Here is a 17500-nt window from a genome sequence, read left to right as displayed (position 1 = left end):
ATAAATAGGAGGAAACAGGTGCTAAATACCATTAAAGAGAAAACCCCCAAGTCATACATCTTACCTGGCTTACGTTTAAGAGTTGGGGATTTTTTGCGACTGTGTGTTTTATATCACCTTCACTGACACATGCGTTCCACCTCACAGGAAATCTGTGCCAAAAATAATAAATCGTAAATAAATAAAAAACGGATGACATAATACTGACTTCTGAAGATGTGCCTCATTCATTATAGCGTGAAAATTGAAAAAAAAGTGACACCATCATCTCATCTAATTTATGTTTGAAGCCATTTTAAGTATGGTAAGGTCTACAGTTCCTGATTCAATAACTATTCAGGTCATTACTTTCAACACCATACTGGGTTCTGAGTGTGTTCCCCATTCACTGGGGTGAAACGTAGAATAAAAAAATTTGGTGACCCCATCATGTCTTATATTTTACATTTTTTTTTGTCATCTAAGTCTTCAGTTCCTTATTCAGTTATTATTCAATTCTTTGATATGTCAATTCCTTGATTTTTGGGGTTATTACGTTATTCTAATAAAATTAAAGTCTTTTCTTTCAATTCCAGTTATTATTTGACGTTGCTATCTTTATGTTGTAAAATAAAGAATAAAGAAGGTGTTCATTCTTCTCTTTCTTTATTAATTTTTCTAGCATATCTTATCATCCATTTACTGCATTTTTGTGACTTATTTCATAGTTACATTCATCGCTTTCTCCACTTTTTAAATTATGGTCGTTTTATTTCTTGAAAGCTTACTTCGAAAACTATCAAGTGTTTAAGATTTTTCCATCTGGCTGCTGGTTCCTTTTTTTGGGGGAATGTTTTTTTTCTGAAGCAAGGAAATCTAAATGCTGAACTAACAATAAAGGCAAGTGTTCAAATTGCCTTGAACTGAACGAATCCAAATGCTGGGTATGTGGGTATGTAGTTGAAGCAATTTTCCATGTTGCCTGTAAGTGTTCAAATTTTCTTGAACTGAACGAATCCAAATGCTGGGTATGTGGGTATGTAGTTGAAGCAATTTTCCATGTTGCCTGTAAGTGTTCAAATTGTCTTGAACTGAACGAATCCAAATGCTGGGTATGTGTGTATGTAGTTGAAGCAATTTTCCATGTTGCCTGTAAGTGTTCAAATTTTCTTGAACTGAACGAATCCAAATGCTGGGTATGTGGGTATGTAGTTGAAGCAAGTTTCCATGTTGCCTGTAAGTGTTCAAATTTTCTTGAACTGAACGAATCCAAATGCTGGGTATGTGGGTATGTAGTTGAAGCAAGTTTCCATGTTGCCTATGAGACAAAGCATCACTTGTTGTTTGAAAGACAAAGGAATTCTCAGGGCTGAATAAATAACTGAAATAAGTTTCCATGGTGTCTGGGAGACAAGGCAAACCCAATGCTGAATATGCAGTTGAAACAAGCTTCTATATTACCTGTAAAATAAAGCATAACCTTTTACCTGCAAGACTCAGCATACCTTATCTGTAAGACAAAACGTAACGTGTTAACTGTAAGACACAGCATAAATTGCTATCTGTAAGACAGTATAACTCGCTGTCTGTAAGACAGCATAAATTGTTATGTGTAAAATACAGCATAACTTGTTATCTGTACGACACAGCATAACTCGCTGTCTGTAAGACACAGCATATCTTGTTATCTGTAAGACACAGATAACTCGCTGTCTGTAAGACACAGCATAAATTGTTATCTGTAAGAAACAGCATAATTCGTTGTCTGCAATACAAAGCATAACTTTTTACCCGTAAGACACAACATAACTCTCTGCCATTGATGCTGCAACTCAAAAAGGTTGCGAATCTTCGACAGCAGTTTTGATAAGGTATCGTAAATTGGATTTTAATGGTTTGTGCGTCATATATATATATATATAATATTATATATATATATATATATATATATATATATATATATATATATATATGATATATATATATATATATATATATATATATATATATATATATATATATATATATATATATATTTATGTTTTTGCCACGAAGGAAAAAGAATGAAAAGCATGATAGCCAAGCACTTTCGGTCAAGTGCTTGGCTATCTCGCTTTCATTTTTCCTTCGTGGCAAAAACCTTTATTTATACATAGCATCACGTTTTATATACTTCGTGATCAAGTTATTCATATATATATATATATATATATATATATATATATATATATACTATATATATATATATATATATATATATATATACATATACATATATATATATATATATATATATATATATATGTGTATATATTGATATTTACAATTTCACTTTTCGCTTCGGCTGTGATTTGCGTATTCACTACTTTCAACCAGTGATTGAAAAGTTGGCTTTTGTGGCGGCATAATACGGTTCATTAGTTTTGGATTCCTGCCCGCGTGCCCAATGAAATCAGGAAGAATGGCAGGAGTGCCAAGGGGTGGACCTTGAGCCGTTTTCGGATGTTTTTGTTCATACTTCGAAACGAGACCGGCCAGCTATTTGTCCAAATATGGGATTTTCCTGACACAAACGCTCAGCTTAAAAATTAAGCCTATCACATCTTCATTTACCTTTTTGTAAATCAAAAATTGTTTAAGTATCATCTAATAATGATATACAAAAAGGCAGTGTCAAGGACTGAAGGGATAAAGCTACTAGATGGGAATAGCATCAAACACATACATGAGACGGGATACGAATACCTGGGAATAATAAAAAGAGAGGATTTAAAACACCAAGAGATGAAGGACACGATCAGGAAAGAATACATGCAATAAGGCAATATTCACTTTAGTCAAAACTCGACGCTGGAAACATTATGGAAGCCATAAACACACGGGCAGCACCAGTAATCAAGTATGACAAAATCAAGTAGAAATTATCACTCACAGATGTCGCAATGCCATGGGACACCAAAGTAGTTGAGAGAGAAAGAGGAAAAAATGATAAAAGAACTGAAAATAGAAAATAAGGATATGGGATATGCCAGTAGATTATAACCATAATCATAGGAACACTAGGCATGATCCCAAGATCCCTTAAAGGCACCTGGGAATATTAGATGTCGAAGTAGCTCCAGGACTCAAACAGAATAGTGTACCACTAATAACAGCGCACATAGTGAGAAAAGTGATGGACTCCTAAGCAGGCAGGACGCAACCCAGAACTCCACACTATAAAACCACCCAGTCGAATAGGATGACTGTGATAGAAACACCACCCCTCACACCCACCCCCCTTAAATAACAATAATGACCTTGTATATTTCAACACAGGACCATTCACAAGGAATAACAAAGCAGAGACAATACAACAGCACGAAATTTAGTTGCACGACATGAAAAGATAAATAAAAATGATTATCGGCTAAATCCAAACAATTGGCGATAATTTAAGCAATAATAATATTCATAATAGCAATAACAGATAATGGCAGTAATAAACATAATGGTAAAAATAATAAAAACAGTAGCATACAATTAATTTTCAGCCAGAGATATTAGCAGACTCAAGAGATATTAAGCCAGCATATTCAACTTAACAGACTCAAGAGATATTAGCCCCAAAACATCAGCTTAAAAGACTGAAAATATATTAATACAAAATTCAGCATATCAAGACTAATGAGATATTAACTCAAAATTCAACTTAAGAGACTCAGGAGATATTAACCCAAAAGTCAACTTAACATACTCAAGAGATATTGACCAAAAAATATCAGCTTAATGGACTCAAAATATATTAAATTAGCACAAAAGTCAACTTAACAGAAACAAGAGATATTAATCCAAAATTCAACTGAACAGACTTCAGAGATATTATTCCAAAAGTCAGTTTAACAGACTCAAGAGATATTAACCCAGAATATTCATCTTAACAGACTCAAGAGATATTAACCCAGAATATTCATCTTAACAGATTCAAGAAATGTTAACCCAAAAGTCAACAGTTTCAAGAGATATTGACCCAAAAATCAACTTAACAGACTAAAGGCATTGACCCAAAATTCAACTAAACAGGCTAAGACGCTTTTGAAAAAAAAAAAAAACAAAAAAAAAAAAAAAAAAAAAAACTTCTACATCCCGTGAATTCTCCAAAGATATTCAACACCACGACAAGTAAAAAAAATCCTAATAGAAATATTTGCGACAAATCAGTTCCGTCAAAGAGAGCGACTCCTTTCAGAAACCGAAAAGTGGGCGATGAAGCAAATCTCATCTTTGATTTGCTTGCTTTTACAGGAAGCATTTGCCATACGAGATTGCTTTGTCTGACGTCTGAAAAGGCTTATTTATACATCTCGTCGAGTTCGTTCAGAAAAATGCGCAAGCAAGCAAAAAATAATTTCCCCCCGACGAATTTGATAGCGCTAATGGAGAGGGAGGAGGTGATTCCGCTTGGCCATCTGGGAGAGAGAGAGAGAGAGAGAGAGAGAGAGAGAGGGAGAGAGAGAGAGAGAGAGAGAGAGAGAGACTGCACAACCGGGAAGTAATGAAGTGGGACTCTGAAGCTACATAAAGAGCCAAGAAAAACACATTTACGGGAAATATATCGGAGAAGAAGGTTTAGACGTGTTTACTGAAATGCAAGTATGAATGGGTAAAAATCATTCGTGATATTTGTAGATCTTGCGTGTATGTATGTATGTATAAATAAAGGTTTTTGATACGTAGGAAAATTGAAAAGCGAGATAGCCGAGAACTTTCGGTCTGGTCACGACCCTTTACTAAGGCATAGTAAAGGGTCGTGCTAGACCGAAAGTTCTCGGCTATCTCTCTTTTCAATTTTCCTTCGTGGCAAAAAACCTTTATTTATACATAGCATCACGTTTTATATACTTCGTGATCAAGTTATTCATGTATGTATGTATGTTTCTGTTTTTGTATGCTTATTATATATTTACGTATATATTATATATAATATATATATATATATATATATATATATATATATATATATATATATATATATCAACTGCCACGATGCCTCTTAACCTCTGAATTCTTTGCTTCTTTTTGGATAAGCTTGTTCACTACAAAGCTGAAGATCAAAGTTCAAAGAAATTTTTTGGGGAAGAAATCTCGATGTCCGGTACCGGGAAACGAACCCAGGTCCCATAATCACAAAGAGGTCACGTTGCCGACCTGACCACGAGAAGGATTAAAAGTCTACTCCCTCTTATACATATACATATACCTGTCGTTTTCAGATATACTTATTCGAGCTGGAATAGACCCATCCTCACCATCGTAGCCAGGTGGGCAATCATTTTTATTGCTTTTTTTCGAGCACTTCCTTCTGTGGTCGTAATCAATGGTGAAATGTGGACATAGGATGTCTTACAAGAGTATATATACAAAGCATATGTAGGTGTGGCAATACGTCTCTAGTGGTGACCAAGGGGGGATGGGAATTAAACTAATTCCCTGGTGTCTTCAGATGACATCCTATGTACATAATTTTACCAGTGATCAGGAGCACAGAAGGAAGTGGACGAAATGTATGGTTTATCTTCATATTATGCTGTTGTATTACAGGAAAAGACATTCATATATATATATATATATATATATATATATATATATATATATATATATATATATAATATATATATAATATATATATGTATATATATATATGAATAATTACACCATCGAACCGTGACATTCATTTATACATCATTCGAGCTATAAATGTCCTTTAATATCTAAATTCGCTCTACCTCGGAATTTATATATTTTCATGTATGTACCGAAGGGGAATTTTTTAGTTGATAATAATTTCGTACCCCCATGGGATCGAACACTGTTCAAGTGGACGGGAAACGAAATCAGGACAGACAGTGACGCTATCCAATCAGCCAGCAGAGACGTCCCATGGGGGGACGAATTATTATCAACTAAAAAAATTCCCCTTCGGTACATTTATGAAAATATATCAATTTCCGAGGTAGAGCGAATTTGGATATTAAAGGACATTTGTAGCTCGAATGATATATATATATCTATATATATATATATATCTATATATATATATATATATATATATATATGTATTATATATATATATATATATATATATGTTATACATATATATTTATTTATATATATATATGAATGTCTTTTACTGTAATACAACAGCATGATATGGAAGATAAAACCATACATTTCGACCACACTTCCTTCTGTGCTCCTGATCACTGGTAAAATTATGGACATAGGATGTCATCAGAAGACACCAGGGAATTAGTTCAATTCCCATCCCTCCAGGGTCACCATAGAGACGTACAGTAAAGGGTCCGAATAGGACCGAAAGTAAACTCGGCTAACTCGTTTTTTTTTTCATTTTTTTAATTTCGTGGCAAAAAAAACCTTTATTTATATATACCATATATATTTATGGATATATATATATATATATATATATATATATATAATATATATATATATATATATATGTATATGTATATATATATATATATATATATATATATATATATATATATATATGAGCTAACAAATGCCTTTAATATCTAATTTGCTCTACCTCGAATTAATATATTTTCATATATGTTTAACTGAAGGGGAATTTATTCAGCGTTAATAGAATTACCGGTCGACGGGCACGAACCATCGACCTCTTCAATTCCAGGACTGGCAGTGAAGCTTTAGCCCACCCCGCCACCGGGGTGGGGTGGGCTAAGGCTTCACTGCCAGTCCTGGAATTGAAGATGTCGATGGTTCGTGCCATCGGCCGTAATTCTATTATCGCTGAATAAATTCTCCTTCGGTTAAACATATATAAAATATATTAATTCCGAGGCACAGCGAATTAGATATTAAAGGACAATGTGATATGACTCATATATATAATATGCGTGTATATATATATATATATATATATATATATATATATATATATATATATATATATATATATATATATATATATATATACATATATATGAGCGAATACCAAAGGAAAATGATAGTCAGAAATCCAAGCGCTTTCGACTTTTACTAAGACATTGTCAAGGAGCGAATGAAATACAATTGGAGAGAAAGGTCTCAGGTACACAACAAGATCAAGAATACCAAAAGAGTGCTGCTTAGGTTAAAAAGAAAATTTCACAAGACGGTGGTAAGAACAGCAATGCTGTATGGTACGGAAACAGCAAGCATGAGAAAGCAGAGCAGAAGAAGATGGATGTGGCAGAATGAGAATGCTTAGGTGGATGTCTGGGTAACAAGAGTGGATAGGATCAGAAATGACTACATAAGGGGGTCAACTAAGGTGGTGGAAGTACAAAGAAAGTGCAGGAGGGGAGGCTGAGATGGTATGGACACCTGTTGAGGAGAGATGAGGACCACGCTGGGAGACATACTATGGGGGTGGAGGTGCAAGGAAGAAGAAAAAAGAGGGAGACCAAGAAAGAGATGGAAGGACTGTGTGAGAGGAGACTTAAATGAGAAGGGAATTGATGAGGCAGAAGCACAAGACAGAAATAGATGGAAACGGCTCATCCGAAACGGCAACCCCATATAAAAATGGAACAAGCTGGGAAGAAGAAGAAGATCGGATATCACACGGTCATAAACCTAAACAGATTTGACCCTAACCGAGTATTACAAAGTATCTTTACCGTCTAAAACATGTAAAAAACTGAATATACTAATTTTGTTGCTTATATTTGCCCAGTTTCACAGAATATTGGTTCTGTTTGAGACGTTGCGAAAGAGATTTACCGGTCTGTCCGTAATAGACTTTTTGCAAGGAATTTCATATATGCAGCCTGGAAGACCTTTAGGAGAATTTTTTATCACTAAACTCTTGACATTAATATTACTGAAAACAACATTTATGTTAAAAGGCTTTAAAATTCTAGGTAATTTTATAATGGTATGCTTACTAAATTCAAGTTTTGTCATTAGTTGAATAAAATTGTGTTTTTCTAGCTCTTTTCCATGCCACATCTACAAAAGTCCTTGGGTATTTAAGTTTCAATGCAAATATCATAAATAGTGTTTTCATTTCAGCGTCAATAAACTGCGGGCTACAGACACGTAAAGCCCTTAGGAACATCCCAGAAAAAACAGAGAATTTAACATTTTGATGGTGATTTGAGTAGTAATGAACAAAAGAGGCAATGTTAGTTGATTTCCGAAAGACTGAAAAGGTGGAAATTTCTATCATTTCTATGGACACTTACATCAAGAAAATTCAAATTACAATTTCTTTCTTCCTTTACAGTAAATTTTATAGAAGGGACTAAATTATTGAGATTATTAAGGAATTCCTGGAGATTTTCGTGAACTGGCCAAATACAGAAAATATCATTGAATCTAGTTTCATCAAGTCAAATAGTAGAAATGTTTTCAATTTAAGTCTTGGTTTATTTAAAGTTTGATGCATTCATAATGAAAAAGTTGTAGATAAATATAAGCAACACAATTAATATATTCAGTTTTTACATGTTTTGGACTGTAAAGATACTTTGTAATTTCGGTTAGGGTCAAATCTGGTTTAGGTTTGTGACCGTGTGATATCCGATAATCCTGGATTATCTCTTTTAATTTTTCACCCTTTTGACAAATTAAACCCATCTTGGGTATTCTTGATCTTGTTGTGTACCTGAGACCTATCTCTCCAATTGTTCTTTCTTCATTACTCCTTGACAATGTCTGAGTAAAAATAAAAGACCCGAAAGCACTTGGATTTCTGACTATCATTTTTCCTGTGGTATTCGCATTAATTAATAAAAGTCACTACGTGCATCTACTGTGATTTTTTAAACATATATATATATATATATAATATAGGATATATATATATATATATATATATGTGTGTGTGTGTGTGTGTGTGTGTGTATATATTATATATATATATATATATATATATATATATATATATGTATATACATATATATGCACGTAAAGTTTATATACACTGATCATTAAATTTTCGTCCTTATTTCGACATCGATTCAAATATCTACAATTTGTTTATACAAAAAGTTTTTCTTGTCTACGATTAATACATTGTACTATTATTACACTAGTTTACATTTATCAATATAATTGAATGGCACAATAACTTACCAGCAAAATTAAAACGAGTATTGATTATAAGACAGACAAAAAGCTAAAAAAAATATAAAATAAATAACAATAATAAATAAAAAATTTCCAAAGGTTTTTATGAAGTTACTTTGCTGAATTTAATCAGTGATGCAACACGTACCTTGCTCTTTCAATTAATGCTGAAATAAACTCCTGAAATCATATCAGCAATTTTAAACAAGCCCAAAAAATGAATAAATAAATAAATAACTCAATTATACCAACATATCTTCATTAAGTCAAGCTGTTGAATGACGCAACCCATTCTTTGGCCTTCGAGATTCACAGCCGAAGTGAGCACGACAATAATGATTATAGATAGATTTAAAAGATAAGTAAAAAAAAAAACCACACACACACAGTCACACAGAGTCAAACTTCATCCATTTCCTGGAATAAGGGTTACGAGGAACCTTGGCGTAGACTCGAGCCAGAGATTCCGAGAAAAAAAAAAAAAAAAAAAAAAAAAAAAAAAAAAAATTGAGAGATCAGATCTGTAATTTTACAAACCGACTCCAAAATGGCAATCGTCTCTGACTTCCTGATGGGGGAAGGAAAAAGGCAAAGCACTCCGGTGCCAGGTGCGTGGCCAAGAGAGAGAGAGAGAGAGAGAGAGAGAGAGAGAGAGAAAGCTCAAGGCGACAAATGGTCGCAAAAGTCATAAATTGACTCGATTTCCTCATCTGTGATTTGGGTGACAGCTACCCTTGCTGGTTGAAGTAGGCGTTGTGATAATACATTGCATCTCCTTGCGCGCGCGTGTGTGTGTGTGTAGTGTGCGTGTGTGTATGTATGCACGCTATCCCAAGTAATCGATTAACTGTTTTCTACAAACATCAATATCTAAATTTTCGTTTTCCCTTTATTTTTTGCTTTATCCCTGTCTTCCTTCCAAATTCCTGTTTTTTTTTATTATTATTGCTATTTACTGATGATTTTAACTCTTATTTAGTATACTTCATCTTGTCTTCTATTTTTCTAATCCATTTCTCTGTCTCTTCCTTTCTTCGTACTTTTATCATCGCAGCTTTCGATGCCTTTTCTTTCTGTCTCTATTCCTCCTTTTTTTTTTACTTTCTGCTTTCTTTTCCATCTCTACTTTCTTCCTCCTACCCCTTTTCCCTCCCTACTTTCGTTCACTTCTTTTTACGGCCTTTTATTTCTGTTCATATTTCTTCGCTTATTTTATCTCTCATCGCTAACGAACCACTACGACATTAGTTCAATCTTAGCGTTAGCAAAGTTGGCGTCGCGTGGGCACGCTTTCTGAAATCGATTGGCATTTTGCCCTCGTACTCTTTACACCCAGTAGGTCTTGTGTTCTGCCTATTTGCGTATTTTCCATTAATTAATATTGGTTAATTGTTTGTTTGTTGCATGGTGTTTTTTACGTCGCATGGAACCAGTATTTATTCAGCAACGGGACCAACGGCTTTACGTGACTTCCGAACCACGTCGAGAGTGAACTTCAGTCATCAGAAATACACATCTCTAACCCCTCAATGGAATGCCCGAGAATCGAACTCGCGGCCACCGAGGTGGAAGGCAAAGACCATACCAGCCATGCCACCGAGGCGCTGCCTCTAGAATTGGTTACTTGGTTCAGAGGTTAGCAAATATGATTTTGCCACCTGAATGGATTCACTTGCCATAAATTGGTAGTTTAATTTTTTTTTCACACATACTGGCTGCATGAGACAAACCTCAGTTTTGTCATCATTAGCGATTTAGTCGAAGGACTAACTACTTTAGTTTTGTCAGTGTTGGATAATCACATCAATGTTTGGCAACTATGGTTCTGCCACAATACAAGCCACCTGGTCCGAATATTTGTCAATGTTTATTTTACAACTATACTCTGGTTTTTTTTTCATCTGTCCATCCGCCTCCGTGGTGGTTTTTGTATGGTAACACTGCGTCCCGGGCTTTAGATAGTTACAATCAGCTTACATTCAACGATTATAATAATATCCTATTTCGAATATTAACGGTGTAATTCGCATACAGTAAATTATTAAAACACTTTTCAGTTACAAATATACACCCAGATATCCTTTGTTTACCTAAAACTTACAATTAGCGTAACTATCTAAAGCCCGGGACGCAGTGTTACCATACAAAAACACCACAGGCGGATGGACATAAAAAAAAAAATATAGAGTATAATTGTGGGTATTTGGTTAAATTTTCCAGATTCATTCTTGTCCCCATTGTCGGCTCCTTGATGGTCCAAATTTTGTCAGCTACAATTTTGCTACTGAAGGATTTGCCAATATCATGTTCTGCCCACCATCACTGGCTACTTCGTCGAAAACTTACCAACCTTTGACTCCATCCCCAAATTAGCTATTTGGTATAAAGTAGCTCTACTGGGTCAAAGGTTTTTGCCAGTTTACAGTTTTGTCACCAAATTTGGCTTCAGGGTCCAAAAATCCTTATGCAATTAGGGGGAAGAGAAGAGAACGCTCGGTCTATGAGCAGGAAGTGAACAGTCTATAAATAGACCGATCACTCCTCGTGACGTCACGCACGCATGCTCTGTCAACGCCCACTGGGTGCCGCGCCCACGCTGCTGCCACCCAGCTGGGCATGGGCACCTCAATGCCACACGTCTATATTTTGTGAAGGGTGTGTGGGTAGGGGAGGGAAGGGGCCGGTAAAGGGGGCTTGTGGAAAGGTAACTATAATTAAGTGAAGATAAACAAGCCGGGAATGTTTAAGCAATGTTTTTTTTTATCATTTTTTTTGAGGATGTTAAAAAAGATATGTTTGTCTTCATCTAAATACTTTTTAATAGCCTCTTGTAGTGATGCGTTTTCAAGCTATTATTATTATTATTATTATTATTATTATTATTATTATTATTATTATTATTATTATTATTATTTTGTTTTTTTTTAGTTGATATTTTTGTTTTTTGGCTGCTAAGATCATATAATGACATTTAGTGAACCATAAGGTTATAATCTTACTGAAGAAATTTTGCATCGCTAAATACTATTATTATTATTATTATTATTATTATTATTATTATTATTATTATTATTATTATTATTATTATTATTATTACTATAAAAAATGGCAGTAAATAAATATGAACCAAAAACCGCCACTGAGCAATACCATGAAGGTAAATTCAGTGGTACACTGATCAACATTCCAAAGTCTCACGGGAGAGGGAATAAAAGTAATCATGTTTGACAACGTGACACCACAACAGATCCTAGAGGACTGCGCTCAACGAAGCGAGTAGCACGCACTTTCAATGCTTTGTATTAGATTGTTAGCTATAATGCATGAATCAACCGGAAAACATTTAAATATGAGTAAATTCACACATGAGGAAATTTAAATAAATTCAAGGAAACAGGAAATTATCAATGAATTCGCCAGCGCAAAAAATCCAAAGAATAATTCATCCAGAAATAAATTAAAATGAATTATTTGCATTCACCCGCGAGAAAAATGAATTAATTGATTTCCGGGAAACAAAGGAAATTATTAAAGAGTTCAACCGAAAAGAAAAAAATGAGAAGAAAATAATTCTCAAGAATAATTTAAAAAATAGTTTAATTATTAAGAAAACTAGAACTACTTGAATCTACACAAAAAATTAATATAATGTTATATTGAAGTTATCAAAAATAAAATAATCCATGTAATCAAAAATAAAGGAAATAATAATGAGAGAGAGAGAGAGAGAGAGAGATGAGAGAGAGAGAGAGAGAGAGAGAATAAGACTGAAAGAGAGAAAAAGGCAAAGAGAGAAAGAGAGAGAGAGAGAGAGAGAGAGAGAGAGAGAGAGAGAGAGAGAGAGAGAGAAAGTAACAATGAAAGAGAGATAAAAAGACAAAGAAAGGAGAGAGAGAGAGAGAGAGAGAGAGAGAGAGAGAGAGAGAATAAATGAAAAAAGAAAAAAGACAGAAAGGAGAGAGAGAGAGAGAAAGAGAGAGAATGAAAGAGAAAAAACAAAACAAAGAAAGAAAGAGAGAGAGAGAGGGAGTAAGAATGAAAGAGAAAAAAGAAAAAGAAAGAAGAGAAAAAATAAAAAGAAAGAAAGAAAGAAAGAGAGAGAGAGAGAGAGAGAGAAAGAGAGAGGGCGAGAGAGAGAGAGAGAGAGAGAGAGAGAGAGAAAGCACCCAAATTCCTCCCAGATCCAAATTCCTTTGGCCTTAGATTTACCCGCGTGTGTTGGGGGAGCAGCCCGCGAGCCGGCCAAGCATGATGGTCCAGCGACCACATTGTGTGGTCGGCTGGTGGTCGGTCTCCGAAGAGTGACACTGTTCTCTATTTTCCCTTTAGTCTTCTTTTTGTTTATTATTTCTTCTCGTTTCCTTTTTCTTCTTCAATTTCTTCTCCCCGGAAAACATGTGATTGATAAAAGGCATTTTCCTCTTGAATGTTTAGAAATATATTTCTTATGATTGTTATAAATTTTTCTAATTTCATTTTTATAAAATGTATTTCTTGTAGGTTTTTAAAAATAGTTTTTAAATATATTTTTGCGGTTGAAATTTCATTTCCTTTCATTTGTGTGTGATTTTTTGACATGAAGTAGAAAATATAATTATGTCAAAAATTCATAAAAAAAAAATGAAAGGAAATGAAATTCCACACAAAATATTTAAAAACCATTTTTAAAAACCTGCAAGAAATATATTTTATAAAAATGAAATTAGAAAAATTTATAACAATCATAAAAAATATTATGATTGTTATAGATAAAATTTATAGATAATAAATATTATGTAATCTATATATATATAGTATATATATATATATATATAGTATATATATATATCTATATATATATATATATAAATATTTACTATCTATAATTTTAAAAAATCTCAAAAAGGTAAGAATATATATATATATATATATATATATATATATATATATATATATATATATATATATATATATATATATATGTGTGTGTGTGTGTGTGTGTGTGTGTGATGTGTGTTGTATCAGTAGTGCGTATATATATATATATATATAAATATAATATATTATATATAATATATATATATATATAGATATAAAAAGGCACGTATATTTTATTTATATCTATATCTTTATATATTTATATCTATATCTATATATATGTATATGTTTGTTGCCTGTATATATACATATAAACTTATATGTATAGACGTATATATATACATATTCATATACATGTACACTATTCGCAAAAACTTTGTCACACGCATTTTTAGACGAGCAATTTGGAATAGCAAGGTCTGTTCACTACAAATCGGTAGTAGTCTTGTGGTATAGAAAACCCTCCCATTGATAAAGGTCTGTTTCATGAATTAGGAATCGAAATTTCACTTTGGAATTCAATACAAAGGACACATTAAAGTCGCTCACGAACCAATATACACTAAAATTAGCAGGAAAAGAGTAATGTACACTTCCTTTCATATTTCACGCCTGAACCTTTTTCTGAAACATGTCAGCAAGTCAAACACGTGAACATGAATTGCAATAACCTTTATTTACATATCTACAGAGTCAATAGCGGGTGTATGACCCCTCATCGAGCAGCAATAATGCCCACCAGTGGGCAGGTATCCTGTCGCATTCTTCCAAGAGAGCTTGACCTAATTCTCTAAGGGTGGATGCTGGCTGTCCCTTTGTCCAATTGCACGGCCCAATTGATATCATAAATGTTCTTTATGGTTGAGATCTGGGCTCAGTGCAGGCTGCCCCAGAACTTTCACATCCTGCAGTCACCACACGTGCACGATGGGCAGGGGCATTGTCGTCTTGGTACCGGAAATGATTGGCAAACGAACCAAGAGCTCATGGAAGAACGCTCCGATCCAGCAATTTTTTCTGTACGCGTCACCATCTCGTTTCGATCCAGAATGACGAACCGAGTCTAGCAATCTGCACAAATGGCACCCACAATGGACAGAATCTGATCTACCACCTCCAGCAACTCGAGCTTGTACACCACTCGTCCACTGAGAAGTCCTCCAGCCTGTCTGCGTACGTGTCCCCTTATAGCATCTACCGGAAACGGCAGAAATCTGGACTCATCTCCAAAAGCCACATGGCGCCAGTGTTGTCCGGTCAGATTCCGGCTTTGACAGGCCCAAGCCAGAAGTCTCTTTCATGTCTGAGGGTGAGCTTTGGCCTTACAGTACATCTAGGGGCTCTGTAGGCATCACTACCAACCTGCAATTCACTGTTCTGGTACTGGCCTGATGTCTTCTGGCCTGGATCTGCTCTGCCCTACAGGGTTTGGAGCGATCGTGACGAGCTTGTCTGGGGAGAACCCGGTCAACTGGGCCGTGCAGTTAAACAAAGGACAACCAGCCATCCACCCTAAGAGAATTAGATCAACCTCTCTTGGAAGAAGAGGACAAGATACCTGCTGAGAATCTTGTACAGCTGGTGGACAGCATGCCACGCCCCCTGGTGGGCGTCATTGCTGCCCGCGGAAGTCATACCCGTTATTGATTCTGTAGATATGTAAATAAAGATAATTGTAATTTATGTGCTTGTGTCTGACTTGCTTTTATGTCTCAGAAAAAGGTTCAGGTGTGAAATATGAATGGAAGTGAACGTTACTCTTTTCCTGCTAATTTTAGTGTATACTGGTTTGTGTGCGAAGTAGAAATCGAAGTGGTAACTTCGATTTCTAATTCATGAAACGTACCTTTATCGATGGGGAGTTTTTCTGTAGCACAAGACTACTACCGATTTTGTGAACAGACCATTCTGTTCCAAATTGCTCGTCTAAAAATGCATGTGAATATAGTTGATTATAGTATTTAGGCCAAAGACCAAGCACTGAGACCTATGAGGTCATTCAGCGCTGAAACGGAAACTGAGAGTAAAAGGTTTGAAAGGCGTAATAGGAGTAAAACCTCAAAGCAGTTCCACTATAAATCAATTGTTAGGAGAGCATGGAAAGCAAGATGGAAGGGAGAATATGAAAGGAGGTACAGTAAAATTAATTAAAGGGGTGGCAGCTAGGGGCCGAAGGCACGCTGTAAATAACTTAAGTAATGCCTACAGTGTACCACATGAGGGTGGACTGACGGTACTACCTCCCTACGAGGAAAAACTGCATGATATATAATATACATACATACATACATACATATATAGATACACACACACACACACACATATATATATATATATATATATATATATATATATATATATACTATATATATATATACGTATATAATATAACCACGTCTCTACAAAACCGAAAGAAAAATTAAAATAAGACGTCCATAGCCGAACAACGGAATAATTCACCTAAAACCTAATTTATTTTCATTTTATGAAGATAAAACGGAAGCAGGTACAATAACAAGATGATAATTATCATTCCCTCTAACGCGAAGGAATATCAGAACACCAATCAAAGGGAGAACAAGATGTTGATATGCGAGATTTCTTGCCTTCGAGAGAAGAACAATTTAGTCGGAAGCAAAGTTCATCCAAAGGAAAATGAACTAGTTGAACATTAAATTAGATAAGGAATCCGTTCGTTAAACAGATTGGTTGAACGTTGATTTATCTTAAACTCAAATCAAATTACTCTCTCCTCTCTCTCTCTCTCTCTCTCTCTCTCTTAAAAAGAATAGTTTAGTGATGAACATTACAGTGGTATTACAGAATGGATGCAATGACCTCGCACAGACGGATAATTATAGAGGCTGATATTTATCTATCATCTATCTATATATATAATATAATATATATATATATATATATATATATATATATATATATATCACATATATATTCTATTTGAAACAAACAATATTTATCTAGTTATTATCAACAGTCTGGGTATAGCAGTTCGGTTTGTCCTTTTTATCTTGAAATTACTTTCCGTGCTATCTTATTATGTAAACAAGCGCTGCATATATTCAAGGGGCTTTAAATTGAAACAAAGTAAAAATCACAATAACAGTGATTATTATTATTATTATATTATCAACATTATTATTATTCATTATTATTATTATTATTATTATTATTATTCATTATTATTATTATTATTATTATTATTATTATTATTATTATTATTATTATTATTATTGATACGTAAAGCCAAATCCGATGCACTGAAGATACATTTGCATTGCAAATCTATACAAAAACTTAAGTGACCTGGAAATTAAGAGATTTCACGTAGCTTATTTTAAAATGTATCGTAAATCACCATCGCTATTACTTATTCTACATTCGAATAGCAACAATTATTATTATTGACATATAAAGCCAAACCCGATGCACTGACAACACACTTGCATTGTAAATTTATATGAGGACTACCTGACCTGGAAATTGAGTTTTACGTAGCTTCGTTTCA

At 34.2% G+C, this 17500-nt stretch overlaps 1 protein-coding gene across 1 annotated transcript in view; it reads left to right on the top strand.

The window, feature by feature from the left end:
- The window catches only part of LOC135226506 (muscle-specific protein 20-like), a 70590-nt gene that overhangs the window by 601 nt on the left and 52489 nt on the right, over positions 1–17500 (top strand). The gene's annotated exons all lie outside the window — the stretch shown is intronic.

The sequence above is a fragment of the Macrobrachium nipponense genome, chromosome 14 (genome assembly GCF_015104395.2).
Source record: "Macrobrachium nipponense isolate FS-2020 chromosome 14, ASM1510439v2, whole genome shotgun sequence".
Taxonomy (NCBI): domain Eukaryota; kingdom Metazoa; phylum Arthropoda; class Malacostraca; order Decapoda; family Palaemonidae; genus Macrobrachium; species Macrobrachium nipponense.
Note: the sequence above shows the minus strand (reverse complement) of the source record. Positions and strands in the feature narration are given on the sequence as shown.